This window comes from Schistocerca cancellata, chromosome 4 (assembly GCF_023864275.1).
Source record: "Schistocerca cancellata isolate TAMUIC-IGC-003103 chromosome 4, iqSchCanc2.1, whole genome shotgun sequence".
Lineage (NCBI taxonomy): Eukaryota > Metazoa > Arthropoda > Insecta > Orthoptera > Acrididae > Schistocerca > Schistocerca cancellata.
In genome coordinates, this window is record NC_064629.1 from 696699298 (window position 1) to 696706611 (window position 7314).

Genomic DNA, 7314 nt, shown 5'->3' on the forward strand with positions numbered 1-7314 from the left:
ATCGGAGTAAGGCGATATCGCTCCCTTCTTAGCCACTGCTTCCCTTTCATATATTTAGATTCTTGGAACTGCCGTCTGGTTTCAGAACACGTTACAAATAAACTTTTGCTCCCTGTATTTTAACCCCGCTACCCTCAGAATTTCAAAAGCTTCTCTAAGTCTATGGTTGCTATAAACATATGTTTGCCTTTCCTTAAACTGTCTTCTAATATAAGACGTGGGGTTAGTATTTTCTTTCGTGTTTCTACATTTTCCCGGAAACTGATTTTCCCATATATGATTGATATTACCAATTAGGGGGCGATCTACACGAATGTAGAAACAGAAATACAACTTCAAACAGCCAAGATAGCTATTTTACAGCATTTATTGTGATGACCGGTTTCAGCAAACTACGTTGCCATCATCAGATGTGTAAAGCATAGACCTACATATTCAAACACATTGTAATCAAATTTTTGCAGTGCATTTCACTCAGTCTTGATCAAATGCACATTATATCGTATCATATCATAGAACAAGATTTAATGAACATGAGAACGGTAGTATATCAGCAAGCCAAGCATAAAATGACTGTTACATAAAACAGTGTACGTATTGAACTGATTATACAAACTTATGTTCGTACATTCGCAGACTGAAGACTGAGATTCTCCAATAAAGATTATAGGCTTTACAACCAACCACCAGGTGGCTCAGCGGTAGTAGCTAAAAAAAAAAAAAAAAAAAAAAAGAGTAACGTCGTGTCTTATATAGTATTAAGAGAAACCAAAAATCCAAGAACGCTACACTAGAGACATACAATAAATAGTCTAAATACGAGTTCGTTACACTTATTTTGTTGTAATAATTTTAAAACATTATATAAAATAGAAACTAAATACGCATGTAGTGAAGTCAGTTATATGGCTTGTTCGTCTTATAAAAACAAATGCGATGAAATTATACATGTAATAAAATACAGGTAGCATAAAGCCTCGAGAACCATACACTGTTGTTCGGTACCTCGGTATAGTTAAGCAAACGTAGAGGACCTACAAAGGGAACATCAAGTGTTCCACTCGTAACTACCACAAACACGTCGTTACAAGCACAGAAACTATATAATGAAGTCACTTAGCTGACTTTATACAAATCACAATATTCACGTTATTAATGTGTAGCTCGACGCTTAGGTACTGGCAGGGTGCTCGACGTCTTGGTATGATAGACACAGGAAGAACTAGCGTAGTCCTGCAACTTGGTATTTCATACAATAGAAATAAACTTGCTATATAATATAGTCGTAAAAGCTATACAAATTGGGCCATGTAGCTTGCTAGACACAATTCACACTTAAACTTGTAGCTCGAGGTTTACTTGCTAGCATAGTGCTCGAGGTCGAAGTGTGAAAAATGAACTGACAGGGGCAAACTGAACGAATAGCATAGTCCCAAAAATTGTCATGTCGTAATATTTAATATTTCTGTACGTTCTGTAATTTAATAAATGCCAAAAACAAAATGTGACCAGGAATGTCACGACATAATAGTGTGTCGCCCAGTGTCTACGTGATATGCGACGTAAGTGCATAAAATAATGCTCGAGCCGAAATTTTACGATGAATATCGTCAAAGCAAAAGGTAAAACAGTGTCTTTCCAGTACGGACTTTTCACATTCTAATCAAAAATAGAAATAGAAAACTTTTCTCATTAGATTCTAAATAGTCGTTCAGTAAATTATTCAGAGATCTTTTCCTATAACTTCAGAATTGTAGCTTTTCTAAGGTTTCTAATCTTTTCTCCTTGGGAACTTTACGCAAAAAAGTGATGATTTTATTACGAGTACTAGTATGCACCTTAAATGAGGTAATAAATGATGTCCCGCCTGTCCCACATAAATCCCACTGCACTCGCTCTATTACATTTGCCATCACTCATCTCAATTTTGTGGTATTCACTTCGACTTCAGCGTATTGGAAGTTTTAAATGCAGCAATTAAATTTGACTTCCAGAAGTGCCGTTCGGTTTTGTCCTGTTTTAATTTAGGGTTTAGCTTTTTGAATTGACCTGAAGTAAAACTATACTTGTTAGTTTTACTTGACTTCTTTTTTGGTTTTCCATAAAGCTCTTCGACTAAGCCCTGAGAATAGCCATTAGCTGCAGCAATATGTTTTAGTATTGCCAATTCCTGTTCTGCACTTTTGGCATCCAATGGTAACTTTAACATTCTGTATAACGTTGTGTTAAAATAAGCTGTCTTATAACGCAATAGACGACATGAAGAAGCGTTAATAATCACATCAGTATTCAAAATGGTTCAAATGGCTCTGAGCACTATGGGACTTAACATCTGAGGTCATCAGTCCCCTAGAACTTAGAACTACTTAAATCTAACTAACCTAAGGACATCACACACATCCATGCCCTAGGTAGGATTCGAACCTGCGACAGCAGCGGTCACGCGGTTCCAGACTGAAGCGCCTAGAACCACACGGCCACGCCGGCCGGCACATCAGTATTCGTCGGTTTCCGAAATATGCTGAAAGTATGCTTACTATTCTGTTTCTTAATGGTGATAGCCAAATAACTTATGGCATTAAGTCTTTCCATTTCTAATGTAAACTGTATTTGTATTTATCTCGTCAAAATGATGCGCTTCTATAATTCCACCAAATTTGACGTCTCCTTGTTCTTCGATACTGATATTCCCTTTCGCTCACACATTAGAATTGTGGGAAGCCCACACTGGAAAGACATTGTTTTTCCTGAAAATATTCACCGTAACATTTTGGCCTCGAACATTATTTTATGCACTTACGTCACATATCAAATAGACTTTGGGCGACAAACTATTAGGTTGTGACATTCTTGGTCACATTTTGTTTTTGGTGTTTATTAAATAGAAGTATTAAATATTACGACATTACAATTTTTGGGACTATGCTATTCTTTCAGTTTCTCCCTGTCAGTTTCTATTTCACTCTTAGACCTCAAGCACTATGCCAGTAACTAATACAGAGCTACAAACTTAAGTGTGAATTGTGTATTGCAAGTTACATCGCCCTTTTGTATAGCTGTGATGACTAGGTTATATAGCAGGTTTATTTTTATCGTATTAGATACCAAGTTAAAGGATTACGCTATATATTCCTGTGGTCTAGTCATCCGTGTCTTTCACACCAAGACCTCGAGCACCATCCTAGAAACTAAATGTCGAGCTACATGTTGATAATGTAAATATTGTGATTTGTATAAAGTAACGTTACATATTTTTTTGTGACTTCTACCACTGTGCCACCTGGTGGTTGGTTGTAACGTCTATAATGTTTACTTGAAAATCTCAGTCTTTATTCTGCTAATGCATGAACATGAGCTTATATAATCAGTGCAATATATACGTTGTTTTGTGTAGCAGTTACTTTGTACTTTACTTGCTGATATATTATTTTCTCATGTTCATGAAATGTTGTTCTGTGATATGATACAATATAACATGTATTTGACCAAGATTGAGTTAAATGTACTGCAGATGGTATGTTGTATTATATGGTATAGTCCATGTTTACGTAAAATTGTACTACACTCCTTTACATCTGCTCACGGCGGGCTTAAATATGTTAATCTATGCTTTACAGATATAATAATGAGAACGTAGTTTGCTGGAACCGGTTATCACAATAAATACTGTATAGTAGCAATCTTGGCTGTTTGAAGTTGTACTTCTGTTTCTACTGATCTTCCCTACCTGTTTTTTCATTCTTCTGTAAATAATTAGTGTCAGTATTTAGCACCAATGACTTATTAAACTGATGGTTCGGTAATTTTCCACACCTGACAGTGCCAGCGTTCTTTCGGATTGGAATTATTACATTCTTCTTGAAGTCTAAGGGTATTTCGCCTTAGTTTTGTCATGCCTAACTCTCCCAAAGATATCAACAGTTCTGATTGAATGTCGTCTAACCCAGGAGCTTTCTTTCGACCTAATTCTTTCAGCGATCCATCAAATTTTCCCATCTCATCCACATCTACGTCCACTTGCTTCCTATAATATTACCTTCGAGTTCATTTCCATTGTACAGCCCCTATATATATATATATATATATATATATATATATATTCTTTCCACCTTTCAGCTTCCCTTTCTTTGCTTAGTACTGGTTTTCCATTTGAGCTCTAGATATTAATGCAGCTGCTTCTTTTTTCTCCAAAGGCCTCTTTCATTTTCGTATAGGCGGTGTCTATCTTTCCTCTAGTTCTATGGCCTTGCATTTTCCTCTTGCCATTCCTGCTTAGCCATTTTGCACTTTCTGTTAGGCTTATTTTTTATACGTCTGTGTTCCCTTATTAGCTCTTAATTTGCTGCGTCTTTTATTTTTTCTACTACCAGTGATGTTGGTTAGATGGACGCCAGTTGAGACCTGCTACCAACCCGTTGCATGCTAGACACATTGGACCTACACTTAAGAGTTATAGTCTAGGGTGCAACTTCGTATGACAGCAGGAGAATTTTCGTGGTTATCCCACGCACCCTACTGCAAATTTGTACGTCAGTCTGGTGACGTGTTGTGCTGCCATTCATGAACAGCATTACACGGAGTGTTTTCCAACAGGATAACGCTCGACCACATACACCGTTGTAACCCAGCATGCTCTACTGTGTCTCAGCATGTTGCTTTGGCCTATTCGATCAACACGTCTGTCTCCAGTCGAGCACATATGGAACATCATCGGACGGAAACACCAGCTTCATCCGCAAACAGCATTAACCGTCCCTGTAGTGACCGGCCAAGGGCAACAGGCATGGAACTCCAGCCCACAAACATCTGGCACCTGTACAACACAGTGCATGTACGTTTGCATGCTTGCATTCAACATTATAGCGGTTACACCGGTTGTTAATGAACCAGCACTTCACATTTGCAATGACGTACCTCACGCTTACATTAATCTGTGGAATTGCAATGTTAATCATTTAAATAAATGTACTGTGGAAATTTCATTACTCTACATTAATTATTTTTTGGTGCTGCGATTTGTTTTTCGACAGACAGCATCCGCAGTAAAGCGCACGGTCCGGGAGATGGGTATTGATTTATGGTCTCGCCGTGCCTAATCGATATGAAGCTGCCGGCTGGGTGTAGGGGAGGCGCGGCCAGGGGCGCCGCCCACACCTGTCCAGCTGCGGGTGGGGCCCGGGGAAATATTTTTGGATGACCTGCGACTGTGTAGCACATGTGCACGAGCTCAAAAGACCCAGAAAACACCTGCATTCTTCTGTCACGAAGACACCTGAGCTGCAACCTTGCATATTTTCCCGTGAAGTCATCTGGAAGAATGGTAAATTAGGGGTGGGAAGGCGGAGGGGGGGGGGGGGGGGGGAGCGTGGCGTAACTTTGTGTGTTACAGGTGTCCACATAATAATGAGTCAGATGTGACCGTGAATGGGGTACATGGAAATGAAATGTGCCCCGCGGTTACAATGGATTGGCGATCTCACTACGCTGAACTTAAGTTACGACAGGTTTCGTGCACTGCAACAGCAATAATAATAACAACGAAATGAAAAAAAAACTTTTTTCGGATACGTAATATACGTATGAACCACTGAACTGTAAACATGATACGTGCAGTAACAGCAACATAATTTGCAACAACAACAAAAAAAAAAAAAGAAAAGAAAAAAAGAAACTGCAGACAGACCCTAAATACTATTTGGTATATGACAGTAATAGACGGTCGATATACTGTGCGTGTATGTGTGTGTGTGTGTGTGTGTGTGTGTGTGTGTGTGTGTGTGTTTGCGTGTGTGTTTATCTCATTATTCTTTTTGTTGCGGGCGACATCACTGAATATCCTCTACTAACACCACAGCACGAACCGCTGGTGGCGAATGTATCGCTCTTTAATACACCATATTTTGACAGCTGCTGTGTGTCAATGTGTCGTAATTTTGTCACGTCATAACCACAATCAAGTCAAAACCGAAAGAAGCAGTTCATCAATCAACACATATTTGTATTGAACCCAATGTACGGACAGAAGAGAACTGAACTTACGGACAGAGAGTGCTGCTGTTTATACAAAAATCGAATATTCCGGGATATGAAAACATTAGAAACATAAGAAGAACTTTACAGAAATGAAAATACTAAATAATAAATTTTTACTACAGCCCAATTAAAATTAATTGATAACTAACGTTTGTCACTTGCCGCTGCAGTTTATCCACTTCCGCCGCCGGCTGCCGCTCGCTTGTGAGTGATGCGCGAACACAGCGGGTCACTTCTCGCGGAGTAATGTTGGAATCGTCCGATTCGCGATATGACGAAATTGGCAGGAGCTCTGTTTTGTCAGCTGATTTTAAGTGACCAATGAGTGAACGGCGGCAAACGACTGGCTTTGTAGCTTGAATTTAAACGCATGTCCTGACTTAAGTACAATCTCGCGATGTGAAATGCATCCGAAAAAACGGTGATCAACAATGTGCGGCAGAACTAAAATCACGATCGATTTGTTTACGGCGTTTAAGGCAAGCCTCTACCAGTAAACCCAAGACAGAAAAATTTCATAATCTGTTTGTTTGCACATCAATCTTCCGCAGCAAAATTTCAGTTTTAGCAGTAAAAAAAAACTTCAGTTTCTCGCTGAGATTGGTTACCTGAAACCATCCTCACACTCGGTACATGGGAAGCCACATTACCAGCCGATGATCAGTCCTGGTAGGCACTTGGCTGCAGATTATAGACCACACAGGCAGATTCCAAACGAGAAAAGAATGCTAGGAAGAAAATTAAGAGCAAATAAAAAAGTGAATAAAATGAGGTAAATTATGCGACAAAATATTAGATATAAAAACATTACCTTTAAACCAATTAATGGAATAAAAATGAAAATCAATGCCTTTTGATTAAATTTATAGAAACAAGAAATTTCGTTGCATATGTCGAGATTCGAACCTTCGACCTCCTACCTTTTTTTAACAATCATAAAACTTTGTTCAGTTTAGTGTATACGTACAAATAGCCCAAATTATCAAGAATTGTTACACTGTTTTTCGTTTCAGTTTTTCCTTTTAAAACTTTCTTCTTTTATTACGTTTTCATTGTATATATTTTCGGTGTTTGGAGTTCGTTTTGTTTTTGGACTTCGGATACTTTTCCTTGTTTCTTTTTTTTTGGGGGGGGGAGGGTTTCAGTCTTTTTGTTAAGCTTTCGACTTGGGTTTGTTGACTTATTTCCTCATTGTGTATGAGTTTTGTTTGACGATTAATGACAGCAAATAAATAATTTTTATGTCACTAGCGTACAAATTTTTATAGGATACAAATGTAT

General features: G+C 38.4%; 1 protein-coding gene across 1 annotated transcript in view; it reads right to left on the minus strand.

The window, feature by feature from the left end:
* LOC126183715 (mucin-19-like) overlaps positions 1-6269 on the minus strand; it is a 99508-nt gene extending 93239 nt beyond the window's left edge. The window contains exon 1 of the mRNA XM_049925902.1: positions 6183-6269. The gene's annotated coding sequence lies outside the window, so the exon portion shown is untranslated. The remainder of the gene's footprint in view (positions 1-6182) is intronic.
* Between the last annotated feature and the right edge of the window lie 1045 nt (positions 6270-7314).